The sequence below is a fragment of the Papaver somniferum genome, chromosome 10 (genome assembly GCF_003573695.1).
Source record: "Papaver somniferum cultivar HN1 chromosome 10, ASM357369v1, whole genome shotgun sequence".
Lineage (NCBI taxonomy): Eukaryota > Viridiplantae > Streptophyta > Magnoliopsida > Ranunculales > Papaveraceae > Papaver > Papaver somniferum.
Window position 1 is genome coordinate 119,082,878 of NC_039367.1, and position 25,359 is coordinate 119,108,236.

Genomic DNA, 25,359 nt, shown 5'->3' on the forward strand with positions numbered 1-25,359 from the left:
TCGATTTCATTACTCGATTACAAATGAAAATGAAAACTATATGCTTTTAACCAATTTGAAAATGAGTAAAACTTTATACTCGAATTGAAAACGAGTATAACTTTATACTCGAATTGAAAACGAGTACAACTTCTTAAGCGATTTGAAACTGAGTATGAAGTCATACTCATTCTTAACTCGGGTATAGAATGAATTTTAATTTTATTGATGTTTAACAACAAATAATCACAGATAAAAATGAAAAAATTTACTCACAATCGGTGTATGTTTATGCCCATATAAACCGATTCTGGATAATCGGTTGATACCACTAAGAACATAAACCGATTCTGAGTTGGTGTTCTTAAAAAAAAATCAAATTTTTAAATTTTTTTCAAGTTCAAGGGATTCATTAACACACTTTAATTTCACATCTAACACGATATTTTACCACTAATTACCCGAATTAAAACTAATTAATTAAGGATAAATTAGCCATTAAAAAATAGTTGGTTAAGGGGTTTCTATGAATTTTTCCCCAATGACCCTATTTTGTCATGTAGTTATAGGCCCCAATTAAGCGGCATAGGCCCCAATTTAACCGGATATAAAAGAGAACAGTGAGTAAAGCAAGAAATACTACTCGCAAGTCAAATTAAAATCACTCATCTTTCTTCACAACCATAGGACACTAACAAATATGAGCATGTCATTGCTTCCTTCCTCTTCCTCTCTTGGTTGGTTGTGTTTCTGCTTGCTCTTTTCCAGATACTTCTGTTATATCCGCTGCATAACATTCAATTAAGGCATGTTTAGGCGTTAACCGTGGCTGATGTTTGACAAGATTCGTAATGAAGTGTCTTGAGTACCTCATAAAAGTAAGAATTTCCAAAGGCTAAAAGGCTTCTCATAAAAGCAAAACCACTTTCTATCAAATAGGGCAAAGACAAACGTAGCTATGCTCTAAGGTATTGATTCGGTTTATGATCTTGTGTGGTGATACGTAAATAAGAAAAAAGGTTAAGGAGAAAATACAGTACCATCAGGACCCGAACGTAAAAAAGATGTTCTTCAGTTTCTCCATCTTCTTAGCATCTTGTGCCTGGTCCGTCTTGAACTTAAGACCCATAATCATGCCAGCACTAGAAGACCCACAAATAAGCATAATGCACACATCATTTGACATGTTGCATGTAGCATGAAGGGGATAACATCCAATTCATATAGCATCTTTACACAAAAATAGAAAATCTGGGGAATAACCAAATACTCACTCCGTTTCCAAAAGACAGTCCGGTTTGACTTTGTCATGATATTAAGAAGACTATGGTAGTTCACATTCCCATCCTTAATTACTTGTCTAATTTATTTCAATAAATATGTTAGTAGTAAAAACTACCAAAAATTGTATTGGGATTGTAAATAGAAAAAAAAACTAAAACATATTGATTTATAAAAACAGTATCAATAAAGATTGTATACTTATGGAGTATAACCTTAATAAGAATTTAATTTGAAACCATACATATATTGTCTTCAAAAGGATATATTTTTTTCCTTAATTATACAGACTTCATTAATATTCTAGATTGGGTCTCATTAAAATAGAAATTATGAATATAAAAAACTTAAAGGTATGTTAGAGAGTTCATTGGAAAAATATGACTATAGACAGAAGCTGGACACATTTTTGAAACATACAAAAATGGAATAGCGGACGGTCTTTCAGAAACAGAGGGAGTAACACATATTTATTCCAAAGCATTACCATGACAACATACACCACTACGTATCTTAATCATCACATATATATATCAATTAGACTTGACACTGAAGAAAGCACATAAATTTTGTTGCCCGGCATTCAAAGGCGTTCACTCCAAGTATGTTGTGTCATTTTCTGTAGGAATTCTCACTCGAATGCTGAGGATGCATGCTAAAACTTGGCATTTTGGTTTACCCTTTAGGTTTCTCTTAGCCAATGGGTTCTTAAAATGTAGACACTCTTACTTGGTCCAGCCCATGGGCGGAATCAAGGGTGGGCTAACCAAGATTTTCGCCACAAAAATCGCTGTTAATTTACAGCAATTTTTTTGCCTAATTCACAAACAATCTTGGTTTTATTCTAGAATAGTTACATTCACTGCATTATAATAAACTCGAAAGTTAGATTTGCTTTTCGGGTTCTACTCAACAATTATTGTCGATGACATAAAAATTACGCATATAATAAGCTAGCAGTAAAATATAGTAAAGAAGAATTCGTACCTCCGGTTATCAGTAACTTTGAGAACCAACTTCCCGTCACAATGTCGGTATTTCTTTACATACCTTGACTAAGTTTAACCCCAGACTATGAAATGAATCAAGAAAAAATCAATCCAAAACCCAAATTATCACAATAAATAAACAAAGATTAGAATAACAAGAAAGGATTCTGATTGTGGATCCTACTAATAAGGTAAACATCCGGTACCATACCTCATCAATATCATCACATCTGATAATTAGAATTGTTTAGTTTAACATATTCAACACATTATGACTCTATATCTAAGTGGTAGCCTCAACACATAAAATGTTCAATAACCGTGTTTTGAGATCAAACGACTAAATTAGTCCGATTTGCCTAGTCACCTTGAACTCGCTTTCTCAGCAATTCAGAAATCACTAGTTAACTTGAATCTTAACTTGGCCGGCTCATAAATCATAAGACTTCCTACTTCCATTTGTTTTTCTGATCCAAAAATTCTTTATACTAACTGTAAATGAGGAAAATCCTACGACTACATCCAAAGAAACACATACACACCTAATGAAGTAAGCAAACAAGAGATGCACAAGAACAAAAAATATACGTGGTTCGGTATGATTACCTACGTCCACGGAGGTAAGGGATGATCTTTATTACTTGATTCAAGGTTACAAGGAATGTCTCTTCTTACAATCTCACAAGTCTCACTCTCCAGCTCTTAGTATTCTCTCTTTCCTCACTGATCACTTGCCCTTTAACTCTCTACATGGCCCTCTATTTATAACTACAAGTGATGATACATCCAAGTTACAGTGTAAGTCGCGGCGTATCTTCCTTGACGTCCTTCTCGGGTAGCAGGCGATGTCTTTTCTGAGATGTAGGGCTAGGCCTGGTGATATCTTCTCCCGACATCCATTCATCCGATGTCGATCAGTTAGTGAGTATGGACGATGTCGCCCTTGATTCTTAGCCGAGTCTTACTTTGACCAGATTCTTCTTATCTTCTCAACTACTTCGGCAATGTATTTATTGCTCTTGTACTCGATGGCTGTCTCTTCTGTCACCTCCGACCTTTACACGTATTGTCTGCACGGGTTTCCTTGGTGTCTCTTTTCTCGCGCCTAGGCCAGGTAGAATGATTTGGTGCTTTACGCCTCATCTGTTGTCGATGCCCCCACTACCTAGGATTGCTCCACTTGGATCTGTGGATTATTTACACCTACATTTATGCCCCTTTTTTCACTCGTGTGATCGACACGAGGGGAAGAAACTGCTTCGCCTTCCACGTCCGCTGCCATGCCGTGTTTCACACCATGCTGTTCCCCACTACACTCGTCTTCATGACATGTTTACCCTCTCCGCCGGTTACAATTGTTGGGACTATAAATTCGAGCCTTAAACCCTTGGATTTTCACGTTTACTTTCTCCGAAAATTTACATTCTCTCTCCTTAGTTTCTTCTTCCAACTGCTGCTCTGATATTCCTTTATCTCCTGATTCTCTGAAAGTTTCAATCATCCTTTGATCCTTCCATTGCTTTCCCCTTGCTGCTTGTTATCATCTTTAGTTCGAAGTTTCTCCCCAACAGTTCTTCCATGGCTTCTTCGACTCCCTCCATGACAGAGAAGAGGTGTGTTAGTTATACCTTTTCTGAGGATAATGGTGTTCCCATTGATTCTTTGTTTATTGTTGACAGCCCTTCACACCATGATCATCATGCCATTAACTCTATCCTCTCTGATGGTTCTCCTTCATTTGTATGTAGGAATGACAAGAAAGTTGCCAAAGACTTGAATGATGAACAGTTCATCAAGCAGTTGAAGAGTGATTTTGATCTTCATGGTTACGACATCAGACTCTTGTCGGGCCAAAGGGGAGTTCTGAAGAGAAGTGATGTTGTGAATTTCCCTCACTCGGCCGAGGTGATCGTCTGTTGATGGTGGATTTTAGTTCAGGGCTAAAACTGTAAAACCAAATTTAGGCGCTGACATCCTGTAAAGGATAAAGCCACTGATAAGTGATGAATACTTCTTCACTTCGCTAATTTACCTAGTGTTGATGGTGGATTTTCATTAAAGGTTAAAATTGTAAAGGCCGAAATTATGCGCTAAATCCTGCAAATGATAAAGCCACTGATAAAATGGTGAATACTTCCTCACTATAAACTTATAGCATTATCAATTAATGCATGACCAGCCTTGTATTTCCTGCACTGCTCCACTCTCATTATTGGTGCGGCATGCCGACTGAGTGTTGCTCTCAGCAGAGCAACATGAATCTCCAAGCGTTAATAATGAAGCACATACGAAATACCCGTACATGCTGCAATTCTCGGAGTGTTATACTAACCCGATCGAGCATCTGGACTGTCTACGACAGTTTTGGAAATAATCACGACCACGCAAGTCGGCCACAAAGGTGAAAAATCACTCCTGAAAAAATAATCACCAAACGCCAGCCCAGAATGGATATCCAGACTGGTGTGGAGCAGCTTGGAAAAGTTTGTACGCACAAGACCGCCTACGGCAGTCTCAAATTCATCACGACCGTTCAACTTCCCTAACCTGACCAGATTGCAATATACGATTGTCAGAAGTTGGGTCAGCGTGGAGAATTGAGGGTCGCAGAAAAGTCCACTAAAAACCTAAAATTGATCACGACCATCCAACTTCACCAGCATGGTTGGATGGCTTAGATTAACCCTGAGATGGTCGGACACATACCACCGCACTGAGCACCGACCTAATAAGTGCCCCACACAATCGACCTCTCCAGATGAGGTATACAACACGTATTTTCGGTTAGCCAAACTATCTAACACGCGGCCGGCCAAAAACCCTAATTAGGGTTTGTGTCGCAAATCGATCACGAGTGTCCATCTTTTCTTGCTCGAATGAAGGGTCCAAGAATAGACTAAGCAGGTCCAGTGAGTATCAACACGATCACTGTGGGCCCATCTATCTCCACACCTGATCGGCCAAGGCATACCATGACTGGTTGCCTCGATTCGCACGCCCAAACTAGGCGTGGTCACACATCCCAATTGCAAACCAATCTCGACCACTCAACTTCGCCGGAAAAATTGAGTGGCTTAGATCACGTTTCTGTGGGACAATAAGGTACAGACGTGTACACCAGCCCGCGTCTGCATGCCTGACTGATCGGCCAAGACCGACCAAGCTTGGTCGTCTCGAAATACGCGCCCGAAGTAGACATGACGCGCGGCCTTTGCGGCATGATATTTCTGTTACAAATCAATCTCAGCCATTCCTCTTTGCCTGAAAAATTCAGTGGTCTAGATTGCACCTTCATGAGACAGTGAGGTATAGGCGCCTACGCCAGCACGCCGTCTGCACACATGCCCGATCGGCCCTGCAAAATATGTCTCCCACGCTTGGATTCGACCAGGCTAAAGGTTGGTGTTTGAGCACCTCCTATACCCTAATCCAGGTCGCAGATGTGGGTCGCAATCCATCTTGTCCGTCCAACTTCACCAGCTTGGAAGGACAACCTAAGATAGGAATTAGGCGACCAGTGAGGCATCACCACAATCACCGTCCACCACTCATCCACACAAAGTGATCGGCCAAGTCAGGACTTACATGTATAGCCTCCAAACGATCACTCAAAGATGGCTAGACATGCATCTATTTTAAGACGCTTAATCGTGACTTACTCCTTTAAGCTTTAAAAACAGCGATGCTTCACACATGCTGATTATATTTGATGCATTACCTTCATAGAATACACACGATGTTTCACAAATATCGACTTCCTAAATAACTTAACATCACATGCTACCTTTTGTGGGTCCCACGATCCACACACTCGAGACATTAATCATGTCACAAACTGGGGGATACATACTGGGGTATTGGTCTGGCGGTTTACAGCGTGCAGTGCACAACGCGCCATTACAAGAACGTGTCAGGAAGACATGGACGGTTAGTGATGATGGGAGAAGTGGGCAAGACTAATCGTGTGACACTAACACACGCAACTCCACTACTCCATCACTCCACTTTCTCCACTTCCCATGAGAGTCGTGGTTAAGGCTCAATGACTTGTATAAATAGGTTCTCCTCCTTAATTTCAAAACAACACAAGACGAGACAGAAGCCAAGAGTTTATACAATCGTATTCCAACACCAGAACTGATAGCTTTCATTTTGCAAGCCAGTTCAGCTTTCTGACATGTCATACACATCCAACACCTTCACAATCTCAACACCTTCTTCTCTTCCCTCCCTAAGATCAACCCCATCTCCTTCACTTTGTGACCGAAGCAAGTCTGGAACAACCATTTCTTGGTTAAGGCCAGAGTTGTACAAATTGATTTCTCGAATCACAAGCACTCCCGTGCAGTGCATTTGTTTAGGGTTTAGATTCATTTCTCATCCACACACCCCAAATTACCAAAACCGGCAGAAATAGTTTTCACCTATAAACAATTGGCGACCACAGTGGGAGATTAATCTCTCGGTTGCAAAATCAATTTTCAAATCCAATTCAATCTTATCAATTTCGAAATGGTGGATCTTAGGTCTGGATCAGCAACCAATCCTGACGGGACTAGCGCTGACAAAACTCTCGGTGTTGATATCCCAATCAGCGGTGTTACCCTGCAGCCAGTCAATACCATCAATGTATCTCGTGGAATTACTTCCTCTACTACCAGCACCAACGGAGCAGGAGGAGATATTCCATTGGGCGTGACACCTCCTATCACCAGAGCCAGAGCAGCCGAAAACCCTGGCATCTCTTCAAGTGTAACGCCTCCAGCCGTCACCAGACCAACTTCCACCCCTTCATCAGGACGAGGAGCTAGAGGAGCAAGAGGAGGACCATCTCCCATTACCATCGCAGATTTGATGGAGAGGCAGGAAGTCCTTGCTAAGACTCAAACGGATATGGCTGCAACTCATAAAGAGGTACTCACTTTTCTTAAAGCATTAACTGATCGATTGCCACAAGAGCCACGACAACCCTTGGAGCCAACAAGGAACACATTCAACACACCCAGAGAAGGTACTTCAGCGGCGCGGACCTACATGGACCTGATCAAAGAAGCGACATCAAATATGAACGGTCCTGTCATGGAGATTCCTACACTAGGGACTGATCCTCACAACGATCCTCCTCAAGTCAATCGTCTCACTATGAGCCAGAGGCCGGTGGATCAGGAAGCGGTTTCTCTAGTGAAAAGTTTATGCGAACTTTTACACCTCTCGAAGAATCATCGGGCAAAGACGTTTTGCTGCAATAAACCAGAAGAAGGTCACAACCGGACCTACACGTTACTGCACGCATCAAGGATTCAGAGTTCAAGAGGGCCCTCATCGACACGGGAGCTTCTTCGAATGTGATTACTCTCAAGACTCTCAGGACGTTCCAGGTTGGCTTAGGCAAGATCGTATGGCATCCTACCACAATGACAGACTTTGAAGGAAACCAGACCAGCACATACGGGATCGTCCCTTCAACGTATCACCAATGCCTGAAGACTATGCCTAATAAAGAAGTCATTCGTATTCCTACATCATTGTCTTCTTACGCACGAATATGCGGAGTGGAACTGTCCAAACCGAGGGAATCTCCGCAGGAAGGATCAGACAAAGTCCATTGCATCCCACTCCCCCACGTGAGTATCGATCCAGGAGGAGGACCAACTTGCATCATCGAAGGCTAGGCCCCATTATGTATCCTTGCTGACGAGGCATCTCAGTTCTTCTCTCCGCCCAACGGAATGATACAACAACGATGAGCCACAAGAAGAAGTGCTAGACGCTCCACGACAGCTGCAAGATGGTACCAACTCCACAACTGATGAGCTTGACGATGAGGAATATCCTAGGCCTATCTCCATTAGCTCGACCTTGTGTAAGCATTCATACAATCTCCGATCCAAGCCGGTCAAACAATCTCCGAGGCAATTCAGGCGCGAGATCAGGTGTTGCATGGATTCCAGAGACTTGAACGAATGCTGCCCCAATGACGATTTCATCTACCTAACATCAACACGTTGGTAGATGCTACCAGCGAACACGACATGTTCTCCTCCATGGATGGATGTAGCGGCTACAACCAGATAAGGTTGCATGATCATGGTGCAAGTAAGACATCTTTTCAAACCCTATTGGAAACTTTTGTTATACCGTAATACCATTCGGTTTGAAAAGTGCCAGTGCGACGTATCAACGCGTTATGACGACAATCTTCCATGACATGATGCATAAGCAAGTTGAAGACTACGTGGACGATATAGTAGTCAAACCCAAGACTCAAGATATCCTCATAATGCCGCTGCCGCGAACCGTTAAGGGGCTCCACAGCTTCATGGGCAAGGTGAATTCCACGTTTTATACCTGGATTAGCCCAGCTCGTTGCTTCATTCACTCCCTTGCTGAAGAGAGGAGAAAGTTTCGTCTAGACCGCACTACAACAGGAAGCGTTTCAGAAGATTCAACGAATATTGTCATCTCCAAATCATAGCAAAGGGTTCACCTATCATGTCAGCCCGGACAAAGAGCGAGCCAGGGACATCTTCAGATATACTGGAGCGTCCCGAATTCAGGACACTTGAGGGTCACGATCCAAATATGACTGAACAATAAGTGGTGTAATTGTGCATCAATATGAAGGAACCTGTCTATCGTGCTTTGTCGAAGAACCTGCGGTTTCAGACATCCTCTGAACTCCGTGAAGCTGCTAAACGCTTAGTTGCGACAGTACCTGCCTTGCTAGAAGAACAAGCCTGCCAGTAATGAAGAGCATCATGATGTTCGCGGAAGAATACATCTCACCAACAGGCAATACAACCTTCAGCCTTCTGTAAGCAGTTTCACTAAAGCAGCAAGAGGAAAGCCACCGAGATACAACATCCTGCGCATCCAAAATTGCCAACTTCAACTCTAGCACCACGTGCACGACTGCCGCAATAATGAAACAACGTCCAAGATATTCCATATCTGGATCGACGGTAACTAGATCAATGACAGACGCTTTCAGAATTTGTCTCCCGTGGAAAAATTAGTTCCGTTACCAAAGGAGATTGCACCTGGGACTTAATAGGGTGCCAAGTTCGTGCAAGTTGCCACCACGCCTCTCCCTGCCAGTCTCTTCTGATCACAGCTTCTACCAAGAACTTTTGTTGCTCGTCGATTGATACCATCCAGAGCTTCACCATATCAACAACCATTACGTACAAAAGACCCATCGGGCATACAAGATGGAGCCACGTAGACCACGCTTGGGGACTGAGGCTCAGCATGAAATTCCTTCGCCGTCAGTCAAGAACTTCTTCAGCACAAGAGAGATAGTCAATCAAGAAGCATGTAATTCGCAAAGGGAAACCAAGCTGAAGAAGAGGCCGCTTCAACACTCTCTCCAACAGAAGCCGCTTCAACGCTCCCTCCACCAGAAACGGCTCCCCAGCAGAAGCCGCTTCAACGCTCCCTCCACCAGAAACGGCTCCCCAGCAGAAGCCGCTTCAACGCTCCCTCCACCAGAAGCTGCTTCAACGCTCTCCGGTTCCTGCTCGCTCCAGAAGCTGCTCTAACGCTCTCCAGGACCTGCTCGCTCCAGAAGCTGCTTCAACGCTCTCAGCGGGACCCACACCACGTTCGAACATACAAGGTTCACGTTTGGGAAAAGCAAGCACGCCTGGGTCCCACGAGCAAAGGGAAGACCGATGGTTAGCAAGACCGGTGTTAGTCAGCAAGACGTCACAACAGCAAGGCCGGTATTGGTAGAAGTAGCAAAGCTGGTATACGGGACAAGGCCGGTGTTCGAACGAAACTAGACAGCAAGGTCGGTGTTGGTCAATGAGCAAGTCTAGTGTTGGGTGAGGCAACAGGTTTGGTGTCTGGTCAAAGCAGGCACGCGGCGGGTCCCACTCGATCAGGCACAACTATCCCCAGATTGGTCAAAGCAGGCACAGCCGGCCCCAAGCAAAGCAGGCATGCGACGGGTCCCACATTCGGGCAAAGCAAGCAAGGCTGGTATTGAGCCACGTCAGCAAACAAAGCCGGTGTTGCTCAAGTCCGCGAAGCTGGTATTGGTCGAGATCGCAAGGCTAATATCCCGTCACGCAAGCAAGACGGATATCCCGTCACGCAAGCAAGACTGATATCACGTCACGCAAGTAGGCTTGTATTGGGTCACGTCAAGCCGGTATTGGTCAAGGCCGATCAAGGTCACAAGGCTGATATTGGGCCACGTCAGCAAACAAGGCTGGTGTTGGTCGAGTCTATGAAGCCGGTGTTAATCAAGGTCATAAGGCTGGTATTCGAATGAAATAGGCGCACACAGCAGGGCCGGTTTTCAGTCGAAGCACAAGGCCGACGTTTGAAGCATGTACACGGTGGACCCGTGTTTGATCGAAGCATGCACATCTGCCCATGTTCGAAGAAAGCATGCTTACATCGGGTCCCACATTCGACCAAAGAAGGCACAGAGTGGGCCTACATTTAACCGAAGCAGGCATAACAAGCCCACGATCGATCAAGCAGGCGCATGATGAGTCCCACGATTGAGCGAAGTAGGCGGACCCACATGCCTATCAAACATGTGCAACAGGGTGACGATTGGTTGAAGCATATACATGGTGGGGTCCACATCCGTCCAGGGTTTCATGCACGGTTTTCTATGGGAAGAGGATCATACAAGTTCTATTCCCTTCTTATATCAAATACCCAAAGGAGGAAATCGGTCCCACTAAGGTCGTCGTCACACCTGGCGTACTCCCACGAACGAAGCATCCACAACATCCCCACATTCGAGCGGAGCAAGCACGAAGCAGGCTCTCGACAGAAGCAGGCATAGCAAGATCGATCGAAGCAGGCAAGACTGACATCATGCTAGGGGAACGCTCGCCTAGACGCCTCTTGAACGTGAAATTCTCCATGGACAGGACGACCCGTCTCTCCTGGTAACATATAACTTTGTCTCATAAGTTTTATCTGTATATGTCACCATCTAATGCCTACCACACAATAGTGTAACCATTATGTGCTAGGCAGGGGACTTAATGTTGATGGTGGATTTTAGTTCAGGGCTAAAATTGTAAAACCAAATTTATGCACTGACATCCTGTAAAGGATAAAGCCACTGATAAGTGATGAATACTTCTTCACTTCGCTAATTTACCTAGTGTTGATGGTGGATTTTCATTAAAGGCTAAAATTATAAAGGCCGAAATTATGCGCTAACATCCTGCAAAGGATAAAGCCACTGATAAAATGGTGAATACCTCCTCACTATAAACTTATAGCATTATCAATTAATGCATGACCAGCCTTGTATTTCTTGTACTGCTCCACTCTCATTATTGGTGCGGCATGACGACTGAGTGTTGCTCTCAACAGAGCAACACGAATCTCCAAGCGTTAATAGTGAAGCACATACGAAATACCCGTACATGCTGCAATTCTCGGAGTGTTATACTAACCCGATCGAGCATCTGGACTGTCTACGACAGTCTTGGAAATAATCACGACCACGCAAGTCGGCCACAAAGGTGCAAAGTCACGCCTGACAAAATAATCGCCAAACGCCAGAATGGATATCCATACTGGTGTGGAGCAGCTTGGAAAAGTTCGTGCGCACAAGACGGCCTACGACAGTCTCAAATTCATCACGACCGTCCAACTTCACCAGCATGGTTGGACGGCGCAAATTATCCTATGACCGGTTAGGCAAAGCTTGTCCTGTACACCCGCGGACCTTCTTCCTACCTGCATGACCGACTCTTCCCTAACCTGACCAGATTGAAATATACGATTGTCCGAAGTTGCGTCAGCGTGGAGAATTGAGGGTCGCAGAAAAGTCCACTAAAAACCTAAAATTGATCACGACCAACCAAATTCACCAGCATGGTTGGATGGCTTAGATTAACCCTGAGATGGTCGGACACATACCACCGCACTCAGCACCGGCCTAATAATAGCCCCACACAATCGGCCTCTCCAGATGAGGTATATAACACGTATTTTCGGTTAGCCAAACTAGCTAACACGCGGCCGGCCAAAAACCCTAATTAGGGTTTGTGTCGCAAATCGATCACGAGCGTCCATCTTTTCTTGCTCGAATGAAGGGTCCAGGAATAGACTAAGCAGGTCCAGTGAGTATCAACACGATCACTGTGGGCCCATCTATCTCCATACCTGATCGGCCAAGGCATACCATGACTGGTTGCCTCGATTCGCACGCCCAAACTAGGCGTGGTCACACTTCCCAATTGCAAACCAATCTCGACCACTCAACTTCGCCGGACAAATTGAGTGGCTTAGATCACGTTTCTATGGGACAATAAGGTACAGACGTGTACACCAGCCCGCGTCTGCATGCCTGACTGATCGTCCAAGACCGACCAAGCTTGGTCGTCTCGAAATATGCGCCCGAAGTAGGAATGACGCGCGACCTTTGCGGCATGAGATTTATGTTGCAAATCAATCTCAGTCATTCCTCTTTGCCTGAAAAATTCAGTGGTCTAGATTGCACCTTCATGAGACAGTGAGGTATAGGCGCCTACACCAGCATGCCGTCTGCACACATGCCCGATCGGCCCTGCAAAATATGTCTCCCACGCTTGGATTCGACCAAGCTAAAGGTTGGTGTTTGAGCACCTCCTATACCCTAATCCAACGGTCGGAGATGTGGGTCGCAATCCATCTTGTCAGTCCAACTTCACCATCTTGGACGGACAACCTAAGATAGGAATTAGGCGACTAGTGAGGCATCACCACAATCACCGTCCACCACTCATCCACACAAAGTGATCGTCCAAGTCAGGACTTACCTGTACAGCCTCCAAACTATCACTCAAAGATGGCTAGACATGCATCTATTTTAAGACGCTTAATCGTGACTTACTTCGTTAAGCTTTAAAAACAACGATGCTTCACACATGCTGATTATATTTGATGCATTACCTGCATAGAATACACACGATATTTCACAAATATCGACTTCCTAAATAAATTATCATCACATGCTACCTTTTATGGGTCCCACGATCTACACACTCGAGACATTAATCATGTCACAAACTGGGGGATACATACTGGGGTATTGGTCTGGCGGTTTACAGCGTGCAGCGCACAACGCGCCATCACAAGAACGTGTCAGGAAGACATGGACGGTTAGTGATGATGGGAGAAGTGGGCAAGACTAATCGTGTGACACTAACACACGCAACTCCACTACTCCATCACTCCACTTTCTCCACTTCCTATGAGAGACGTGGGTAAGGCTCAATGACTTGTATAAATAGGTTCTCCTCCCTATTTCAAAACAACACAAGACGAGATAGAAGCCAAGTGTTGATATAATCGTATTCCAACACCAGAACTGATAGCTTTCATTCTGCAAGCTAGTTCAGCTTTCTGATACAAGTCATACACAGCCAACACCTTCACAATCTCAACACCTTCTTCGCTTCCCTCCCTAAGATCAACCCCATCTCCTTCACTTTGTGACCGAAGCAAGTCTGGAACGGTCATTTCTTGGTTTAGGCCAGAGTTGTACAGGTTGATTTCTCGAATCACAAGCACTCTCGTGCAGTGCATTTATTTAGGGTTTAGATTCATTTCTCATCCACACACCCCAAATTACCAAAACTGGCAGAAATAGTTTTCACCCATAAACACCGTCGTCACCAAAGGTCAATTGGAGCTCGGACTACGCTTCCCTCTGTACAACCCTAGTCGTCCATTCATGTATGAGGCTCTTTCAAAGCTTCGTCCTCATCGTGCGTTAGCTCAGTGGAATGGTAATACTTTTTCGTCTCATAAACGAGTAGGAGAGTCGAAGTCGGGGCAGTTGCACTCCTACGGCATGGTCCACCTATGATCCGTCCGAAGCAGGCGACTATTCCCCGCTAGTTTTGCTGCCAATTATCGGAGTGGGACTTCCACTAATGGTGACCTCACCGGTTTTGCTGCTAGTCCTCACCGTAATAAGACTATCCCTGATGGTTTCAAGAAGCTTCTCCTGGATGAGGACCCTGAGGGGAAGACGACTAACAAGCAGGCCCGACATACCAGTGATGTGGATTGGGACCGAGTTCCGCTTACTATCTACGGTCCTTTTCTTAATGTCCAATTTCCTCCTCCAGCCGAGTCCTACCCGTTCTGGGTAGTCAATGTTGATCGAGTAAGTCGCTTCGTCTATTTTAACTTTGTCGGCCCGGGTATCCAGATGGGTCATGTTTTGATTCATTGTTGTTTTGCAGTCTCAATCTCAAAGTAGTCAGTTTAAAGCTTCGGTTTCTAAGAAGAGGGATAGGGGTCCTAGTACAGGAGTCGAAGGAGAGGCAGGGAAGGTAACAAATATATTTCTCTTCCTTCAGTACATGTGCTTGCCCCTATTTGTTGCCTTGAATGGATCTAACGAAGACTCATGTGCAAAAATCGAAAGCTGATAGGAGAGATGTGAAGAATGCTCCGGCGACTGAGGGTGAGGACCCCGACAAGCGGCTTCCCTTGTCTCATTTTCTGAGGAAGTTGTCTCAGAAATATTCTGATGTTTCTTCTACCGCTGTATATGGTAAGCCTAGTGGATGGGAGAAAGAATCGAAGGTCGATGAATCTTCCCAAGGGGAAGTTATGCCCCAGCAGTCTGTTAGTAGAAGTGTCACTCTTGCTGATGGTGTTGTTCTCCTTGTTTCTGATGGTGAGGATGATGACGATCTTTTTGAAGAGAACGATAGTACTGGTGGTGTGGGCGAGAAAGAGGATGAATCTGGTGCTGGTGAATAAAATGTTACCCCTGAGGGTGTGTTGTTGGAAAAGGTCTCTCCTGTTATTCCTGCCCCGAGCTCGGGTGGGGCTACCTTCTTTACTATCTCGGGTCCGATATGCAATTCTCTCGGGGCTCTCACTTCTCCCGCCTTTGCCTCATTGTCTGATGATCAGATGATCAGTGATGTATCTTTGTACTCTGCCGGTCTAAAGGGCACTTTTGATCAAATGGTGAGTCGTGTTTCTTTATTCATACATTTATAACGTCGAGTGGTTTCTGACGTTCATAGTGTTTTCAGGTCGCCAATAAGGAGTTGTTGGAGGCTGCTCTTCGGCGAAAGGAACTATCAAAGAAGAAGAGTCTTCATCTCCAATTAAAACAAGAGCAGGACCGAGCCCGAGAGTTATAGAAACGACTGGCTGAGACCCAAGGTATTTGTTTAGAACTTAAGTAGATATGATTGATTTCGTAGTGACAATATCCTGAACTTAGTATTATATTGTTAGCTGAGATGTCTAGTATAGATGCCGATGCAGCTTCTGAATATCGTTTGTTAAAGAGAAAACTGGATATTGAGCTGAGCCATGTTGAGAATCTCCGCCAAAAAATCGTTAACAAGGATGACAAAATTGATCGTCAAGCAACCGAACTTGAAGAGCTCCAAGACAAACTATACCGGTATGAGACCTTCGAATATGTGCCCGAGGAGATAGATGATATGCGGGCGAGTCTTTCCCGTGCTCAAGGTGTTGCCGCCAATAGGGCTCTGTTAGTCGATAATTTGGAGGGCCAGTGTGAACGTTTAAGGCGTCAAAACGTGGATTTGCATGCTGATCGTCAGCGCATTTTAGAGGAAAAAAATGTTGCTGATAGGTCCAATCAGGAATTACAAGGGAGGCTTCAAACTTTGGGCCAATTATCAGAAGAGTTGGAATGGGTTCGGGCTCAGTTGTTAGGTTTGCAGAAGGCACATGATCGACAGAAGGCTGATTGGAGTGATCATAAGAAATATTGCCCCACAAATGAGTTTAATGAACAACGTTATCATGAGTTAACTTCCAAGATTTCATCCCTTGAGTGTAGTCTACTTAAGTCCGAGGAGACCGTTAAAGTAGTTTTTCCTTTGCTAGAAGGTGTTGTAGCCCATATTGTGTTGTGTTTGTTCGTGTTTTGGTGCTATGATGTGGGTGTCCCTGTTACTAATCGTCTTTCTTATTTTTAGCTGAGCAAGGAAAAGTGAAGTCGTTGGAGGAGGAAGCTGCTCGTTTAAAGGCGAGAGAGACCCAGCTTCAGGCGAGAGAGACCCAGCTACTCGGGCAGGTAGCTATTGCCGAGGCGGCATATCTTCAATTGACTCAGGATCTTGCGTCCGAGAAAGAGAAGTTCAATACTGAGCTTATAGTCAAGTCAAAGAGGGTGTGAAGGCAGTCATGGATAAGAAGCGAGCCGATGCTGCTGCTAAGAAGGATGGTTCGGGATCAGTTCCGCCAAAGACCTGAATAGATCCTTTTGTAGTGCTGCGCCACTATTATGCTCCTTATGTTGGGTTGTAAATCGTTATTTTCTCTAACATTTTCTTTTTAAGGGGTGCTGCATCGCCAACCAGTTTGTTTACTGAACTTCTGACATTTTCATGCTTGTTGTTACGAGTATATTTAGTTGTTTTGTCAAGGCATGTCGACATTTTCCTGCATGAAAGTAGTTGAATTAGTTAGTATAGAGTCAATTTCTGTCGAACACACACAACAGGGAGGGTCATCGGGCCCAATGCCATGTCCCGATTGAGGTATCTCATCACCGTCATTTAGATCTAGTGGTAGGTTATTCGGTTATTCCTAGGTTTTATTGGCTCGATATCCCAAGAAGTTATCAATTAACTAGCTTGGGCAAGTGATTTCGGCCACTTGCGATGAGAGCAATGTTGTATGCTCGACTATCGGGTACCCATGCCCCGATAATCGGCCACTGGTTTCCAACCACCAGGGCCCTTAGACTACCTCGTAACTTGCACACTGCCACCGCCCCGAGTTCGAATAGCCCGTCGAGTGTAAGACACCTCGGCACTTGCACACTGCCATCGCCCCGAGTATGAATGTCCATTCGAGTGTAAGTCACCTCGGCACTTGCACACTGCCGTCGCCCCGAGTACGAATGACCATTAGACGCAATTGTCACATTCCCTACTCCACGTGGATTTTTAAGGAAATAAATGACAGAATATCATACCTGGTGATACACCTCTCATGGGTGATATAACTTCAGATGTTGGGTGTTCCACAGTCTCGGCTCGGGTGTTCCGTCTGGTTTCAATATCTTATACGCTCCTTCGCCGACTTTTTCCACTATAGTATAGAGTGCGCCCCATTTTGCCGCCAACTTTCCACTTTCTTATCACGTTCGTAACTGGGTAGCTCCTTCAATACCACTTGTCCAGGTTGAAATTCTCTCGGTCGAATCCTTTTGTTGTATTCACGTTACAACCTCCTTTGGTAGTTCTCCATTTTTTGTAGGGCCATTTCTCTAGTTTCTTCTAAATCATCCAGCTTAGCCAAAATGAGGTCTGCCGAGATGTTCCTGCACCACGCCTCAGTCCTTGTAGTAGGTATCATTGCCTCAGTTGGGAGGATATCTTCGGTCCCATATGTTAGCATGAAGGGTGATAAGCCGGTTGCTTCCTTGAGGGTGGTCCTATATGCCCATAGGACATTGTAGAGCTCCTCGCACCACTCTCCATATTCTCCATCCAACTTTTTCTTTAGGTTGTCGGCTATGGTTTTGTTTATAATCTCAGCTTGCCATTACTTTGTGGGTAAATAGGCGTAGCCTTGATTTTGTGGATCTTATAGGTGTTAAATAACAGGTCAATGTTCTTTCCTTGGAGTTATTGTCCATTGTCCGAGACAATTGCCGCCGACATGATAAAACGACAGATAATATGCTCCCAAATGAAGTGAAAGACGTCTTTATCTCGAATGTACCTTAGTGGTGCCGCTTCCACCCATTTGGCGAAGTAGTCAGTAGCCACGATCAAGTATTTTCTCTGCCCTGACCCGACGTGTAGGGGTCCCACGATATCGATCCCCCACTTGGCAAAGGGCCAGGGGATGATTACTGAGTTCAAAGTCACTGCAGGTGCATGTATCTTTTTTCCAAAATTTTGGCATTCATCGTAGGCTAATGCCATGTATTTTGTGTCGTCATTCATGTATGGCCAGAAATACCCCATGGTCTTAGCTCGGGCTGCCAGGCTTCGACCCGAGCTGTGATTGCCCGCAACCCCATAATGCAATTCATTCAAGATAGAGTGTCCTTCTTCTTTGCTTAGGCACCTCAATAGTGGTCCTAGGTAGGATTTCCTATACATAACGCCGTCTCGCAATTCGTATGCCGCCGCTTTGCTTTTAAATTTATTGATCTCGGGTCGTCCCTTGGGAAATTCTCCCATCTCCAAATATTGGTGCATGGGTTTGCGCTAATCGTCGTTCTCGTATTTATCAGCTGTAGTTACCGCTACATATGCTTTTGTGTCTACTGGCTCAGGGACAGATGGCATCATGATTCTCATGACTCTGATGCCTTCAATGCTTGAGTCTGTTAGCATGGAGGCGATATACGCCAGTGCATCCGAATGCCGATTGTCTTTCCTACAAATATGTCGGAATTTGATGTTTGGTATTTGGACGATATAGAATTGGGTGAGCTCCCAATACTTATGCAATACTGGATCATGTATAGCATACTGCCCAGTGATCTGTCTAATGACCAGCTGGGAGTCGCTGGTCAGTCTCACGTCGTGGATCCCCATTTCTACTATCATTTGTAAAGCATGTATCACGACCTCGTACTCGGTGACATTTTTTGTTGCCTTAAACTCCAGCCTGAAAGAATGAACCATCTTTTTCCCTTTTGCTGTGGTGAAGACAAGCCCTAGGCCGGACCCGTCTTTGTTGGACGACCCATCGACGAAGACTTCCCATCGCGTCGGGATGCAAGTTTCAAGGAGGTCGGAGGAGTCTTCTCGGTCTTCTTCCATTCCCGGGATATCTTCAACTCCTTCCTCATCGTCTAAAGGGAAATCTGCCAGGAAGTCGGCCACCGCTTGTGCCTTTACTGTTGTCCTCATTTCATAGAAGATATCGAACTGCTTGATTTGATCACTCAATTTAGAAATCCGTCCTGACCTCGCTGCATTGTCGAGCACTGACTCTATGGAATACTTCGTAAGCACTCGAATTTTGTGGGTCTGGAAATATGTTCGAAGTTATTATGTTGCAAATACCAAGGCTAGTATTAACTGCTCAATTCTAGTGTAATTTTTCTCTGCCGGGTTCATGGTTTTGCTTATGAAGTACACATGCTTCTCCTCGGTCCCCAAATTCTTGACTAGAACTGCGCTTATGGCATAACCTGTTGCCCCGAGATACAGGGTAAGCACTTCATCAGGCTTGGATCTTTGCAAAGCTGGTAGGCTTGCGAGATGTTGCTTAATCTTTTGGAAGGCATCCTCACATTCCTCGCTCCATTTGAATTTTTCTCCTTTCTTTAACGTCCCGAAGAAATCTTTACATTTATCTGAGGATCGTGAGATGAATCGTCCTAGTGCTGCCAAGTTTCCGTTTAGCCATTGTACATGTTTGATCGTCACCGGGGACGGCATTTCCAACACAGCCATAATCTTCTTTGGATCGGCTTCTATACCTTTATCAGTGATTATGTATCCCAGAAACTTACTCGAGGTAACCCAAAAGATGCATTTGGACGGGTTTACTCGCATATTATATTTTCTCATGGTTCGAAATATTTCCCTAAGATCATCAATATGATTGTATGCCACCTTGCTTTTTACTAAAATATCGTCCACATAGACTTCGATGGTGTCGTGTATTTTTTCATCAAACATGTCCTCTACCAACCTTTGATAAGTGGCACCGGCGTTCCTCAATCCGAACGGCATTTTGGTGTAGCAATACAGTCCTCTAGGTGTGAAGAAAGACGTATGTTCTTGATCCTTGGGAGCTAGGGGAATTTGATTATATCCCGAGTACCCGTCCATCAGTGTTATCGCCTTGTACCCAACTATGGACTCTACCAATTGATCGATGCTGGGGAGGGGAAAACTATCCTTCGGGCAGGCCTTATTCAAGTCGCTGAAGTCGATACATATTCTGACCCCTCCATTCCTTTTAGGGACTATCACCATATTATATATCCATTGGGGGTATTGAGCCTTCCGAATAATCCCCGCTATTTGTAGCTTTTTTAACTCGGCCTCTACTGCTTCCTGCAACTCGGGTGTAATCCTCCGCATTTTTTGTCGAATCGGTTTGAATTTTGGATCTATTCTTAAGTGGTGTGAGCATACTTCTGGGTCGATTCCCTCAATATCATGCATCTGCCAGGCGAACACATCCAGGTGTTCCTTTAATAAGGTTATTAGTTGTTTTGTTTGTTCGTCTGATAGTAAGGTCCCAATTTTCAATATCTTAGGTTCCTCCTCAGTCCGTAAGTTGATTTGTCGGGTAGCCTCTAAGGCCGAGAAGTTAGGCTTTGATTCCTCGAACGACGTCTCCTCCTTTGATTGTTATAAAACTTCTTGCTCGCATGTTTCATAGGTCGCAATGGCTTGTGAGAGTACCTTCTCTAACTCCTCCACTGCCTTAGCCTCCTTAGCTTTGATCTTTTCTCGCCGCTGTCTTGACCGCCTTTCCTCATTTTGTTGAATATCCAGTTGCATACATTGTCTTGCAGCCCGTGGATCACCCAGTATTTCCACAACCCCTCGGTAAGATGGGAACTTTAACTTCTGATGGTATGCCGATGCCACACCTTTGATACCCGCGATCCAAGGTCTGCCAAGGATAGCCTCATAGGGCGATACGACATCCACTACACAAAAGGTGGTAAGTGTGTCCAAGTATCCCTCTCCGTCCGAGACTCTGAGAGTGACCTCCCCCTTTGGCACTGTCACTGTACCGTTGAAGCCGTAGATTCGATAAGTTGAAGGGATCAAAACGTCATCTGATAGTTCCATCCTCTTGAACGTATCGTAAAATAGGACCTCGACTGAGCTCCCACTGTCCATCAGTATCCTTTTCACCCCCCACTCCTCGATGAGTAAGGTAACTACTAAGGGATCTCCATGTGCTTGGCCATTCGATGGGACGTCCTTGTGCGAGAAGGTGATCGGTTGCATCATCCAGGGTTCCATAGGCAAAGTTTTGGCTACACTAAGGATATCTTTTCCCGCCTGATCCCTCTTGCAAATTCTAGAAGTGATACTGCCCCCTAAGTCGTATCTTTGGCTCGCCGAGTGTGAAATGGTGTTGCAGGTGAACTGAGTTCCTCGGTCGATCCTCACTTGATGTACGGGAGCATCGGGTTGTTGGATCGATGTCGGCGTTGTCTTAAAAAAATGTCGTAAGTAGCCATCTCGGATCAAATGTTGAACAATGTCCTTTACCTCCCGGCAGTTGTTAGTCGAGTGGCCTCGGTACTGGTGGTAATGGAAAAACTCGGGATGGTTTCTTGTCTCGTAAAAATGGATTCCCCTCGTCTTTGGGTATCTGATGTCGTTTCGCTTTTCTACTTCCTTGAATATTTCCTCTAATGGTTCATTCAGAGGCTTGTACGTCCTTGGTTCATGGCGAGGTTTCTTTTCTTTCTCAACCCATTCCTTCTTGCCCGAGCCTTGTTGTGGTGCCATCGGCCTTTTCTCTGATCGTTTTGGGTCTTCTCGAGGAACAGGTTCTACCGACGCACTGGCTTCTTGTACTCCTCTATCCTGCGCTCCCTCTTGTATCTCCTCTAAGGCGATGTAATGCTCTTGCATCTTTCTCATCTCCCTTAAGGTTTGCGTCTTCTCAGTATACATAGCTATCCAAATAGGGTCGGATTTTCCTAATGAATTTTCGAATCTGAAAATCTGCTGGTCGACTGGTACTTTTCCGATATCCGTGCACATCTTCCTCCATCTGTCCGTTAGAGATCTTAAAGATTCCCTGAACCTTCGTTCCAGTGTGAACAGTTTGTTCACCCTTGGGCGAGAAATGAATGTTATGCATATATATTTCGAGAAATTTTTCCACTAAGACGCCATAGTTTCCAATGGACTCATCGGGCAAAGTATAAAACCAGTTCTTCGCCTCGCCTTCTAGGCTTGCTGGGAAAAAATTACACATTACCACGCCATAGTTCTTCCATTGTAGTAGGGACATGTTGTACATCTTGATGTGCTCTCCTGCGTCACCGGTGCCGTCAAACCTGGATGGGAAGGTTGGAAGTGTACATTTTGGGGGGAACGGTGATCGTTCAAGTTCCTTGGTGAAAGTAGTTTTCTGTGCTTCGCTAATCACCTCTGCCAACTTGTCGTCATCGCCGTCTCCCGCCAATTTCTTGACCATCTCCTCAAGTTGATTGAGCTTAGCCTCCGTCGCCGCCTCGGATCTCCCATTATGCACTTCTCGTCGGTTGAAGAATTTTCGGGTGGACCATACCCGCTTCTCGTCCGGTTGGGGTCGGGTGCATGTCCTCGGGTCAAGGGAGGTGTTTGAGTTCGTCCTGATCGGGTGTGGCTGCTGGAGGCTCCTCGGCTCGATGACCCTCGTGACCCAGATCTCTGATTTCGAAGTTGATAGTTTTCATGCTCCAACGCCAGGTTCCTTCTCTGTAATTCCCTCATCATATACTCCTGTCTCCTCTGATTTTCCAGAAGTGTCGGGTCGGTGCTCTCGTGACTGGAATGACCATTTCCTTGGTTCCCTACTGTATTGGGTGGTGGAACTGGTGGTGCCACAGGAGGAGCTACGGGGGGAGCGGTTGCAATTGGTGGGATGTCTCGGGTGGTGTCACCCAATTCTAGGTGTACTCGCCTAAGCCTCTCGCATTTTTGTTCCAAATCCCTCTGATACTCTGCGCATTGCCGAGCTCGTCTACGGTCCTCTCGCATTATTCGTGCCTCCTCGTCTTCCTTTGTGTCCGATGCAGTCATTCCATCTATCATCTCCCCTCGTCTCATTTGACACGGGTCAATTCTTAGTTCTCTCGGGGTGAGTTCATCGTCTTGGCCTAAGTCGACTTCCTCATTAACAGTTGCCATGCCTCCACCCGGTGCTCGGGACTCTCCTTGTTAATGCTGTCGACTGTTTTGTCGAGAGTCCGTTACTCCCTCATGCGCGCTAGTTCCTGTTACAGTTCGATTCTTCAGAATCCTGCCCGTCCCAGAAGTACTTGCCATCGGCTCGGGTCTGATTGATACTCTTCGGCTCTCCCTTCCCTTCATACGTCAGAAAAACATACAACACCTCACTTTGGACTGTTTTTGAAAAAGTTAAGGATGAAGTACAACAACTCTGAATTTCAGAAAAAGAAAAAGTTCAACCAAGTATGATTCCTTTTTGCTTCATCTTGTTGAACTCAGCAAAAAAGGTTGTTTTGACAAATAAGACAATCTTTAAAAATGTTGTTTTGTTGCGTCTCTTTCGGTACTTTTATTATGCATTAATCATCGTTTGTCCCAACATTCTTTGTGCCAGAAATCATTAATTATCCGTACGTTTGGTCGGAAAATTTCTTTCTTGACTAAGATTTGTGGTGATGACCTCCGTCAATCGATTTGTCGGTGTCTCACCAGCACACGTTGTCCTAACAAGTTTTCTCTTCCTTTTGGCTTTGTGATGATGTTGTAGGGATCTTGTGACAGGGTTAAGATGAGACTATTGTCAAAGTACTCATCGCACCCTTTCTAGCCATAGCTTTTGAAAAACCCTAACTCAACGATTTCGAGCTGATTTTATCGCTGCTACTGTTGTGATTAAGTTACCCACGACCAGCGGGGTGTATTTTTTCTAGCTTCTACCAAACATAAAAGACAGTTCTTTTGGGATTTTCAGTCACAAAAGAAAACATAACCGATCAAAACTTAAACTGGACTTCTTAATCAGAACTATTTGACGTAAAGAGAAAGTTTTCAAAAGCATACCTCACAATCTTATTTTACAAGAGAACCTTGTAAAGTAAAGGAAATTTTGATTAATATGCAACGAGAATCTTGTTTTGCAAGAACACAGCAACTCTGATTGTTGACACGAGTCTAAATCAGAACTTTACAAACTCGATGAAAATTAAATGAAAACGAAAGTAATACACCGAGTTTCAAAAAGGAAAGGAAGACAAGAAAAAAGCTTTAAAAGACTCGTCCATCAACCCATATTTCTCAACCATAAGAGTCTTTCACTTAGCGTCAACTAACATCGAAGGATGTATTTAGGAGCTTGTGAATCCCTCTTTAATGGCCTTAATGCAAGGTATCAAAAGATGTTACACGGTCCCCTTAGTCGGCGCCAGAATGTAGATGAGGAAAATTCTACAACTACATCCAAAGAAACACATACACACACCTAATGAAGTAAGCAAGTAATAGATGCACAAGAACACAAGATATATGTGGTTCAGTATGATTACCTACGTCCACAGGGGTAAGGGATGATCTTTATTACTTGATTCAAGGTTACAAGGAATGTCTCTTCTTACAATCTCACAAGTCTCACTCTCCATCTCTTAGTATTCTCTCTTTCCTCACTGATCACTTGCCCTTTAACTCTCTACATGACCCTCTATTTATAACTACAAGTGATGATACATCCAAGTTACAGTGTAAGTCGCGACGTATCTTCCTTGATGTCCTTCTCGGGTAGCAGGTGATGTCTTTTCTGAGATGTAGGGCTAGGCCTGGTGATATCTTCTCCCGACATCCATTCATCCGATGTCGATCGGTTAGTGAGTATGGACGATGTCGCCCTTGATATTCTTAGCCGAGTCTTACTTTGACCAGATTCTTCTTATCTTCTCAACTACTTCGTCAATGTATTTATTGCTCTTGTACTCGATGGCTGTCTCTTCTGTCACCTCCTACCTTTACACGTATTGTCTGCACGGGTTTCCTTGGTGTCTCTTTTCTCGCGCCTAAGCCAGATAGAATGATTTGGTGCTTCACGCCTCATCTGTCGTCGATGCCCCCACTACCTAGGATTGTTCCACCTGAATCTGTGGATTATTTACACCAACACTAACTTTGTGAAATTATATGGCAAACTAATTGATGCCTCAATCGATAACAAAAGAAGTAGCAACTACACCAGTAACTAATTATTTTCCTTGCTAAATCAAAGTTTCCATTAGTAGCAAAGAGGATACATAACTGGTGGACACTACAGCCACTCAATCTCAAAAATTAATTAACAAAAAGGAAACGAGATCGTACCAAAAAGAAAAAGCAGTAATTAAATATATGGAAGGATACAGATTGGGGATCCGCGCGAAACAATTGGATAGATCGTTCCGCGAATTCGTCCCACGAGCTTAAGTACACCATCTTTTGGAACCCTGAAT

The 25,359-nt window shown here is 44.6% G+C and overlaps 1 pseudogene; it reads right to left on the reverse strand.

Moving 5' to 3' along the window:
* Positions 1-687: 687 nt before the first annotated feature.
* LOC113317215 lies at positions 688-25,359 on the reverse strand (annotated as a pseudogene).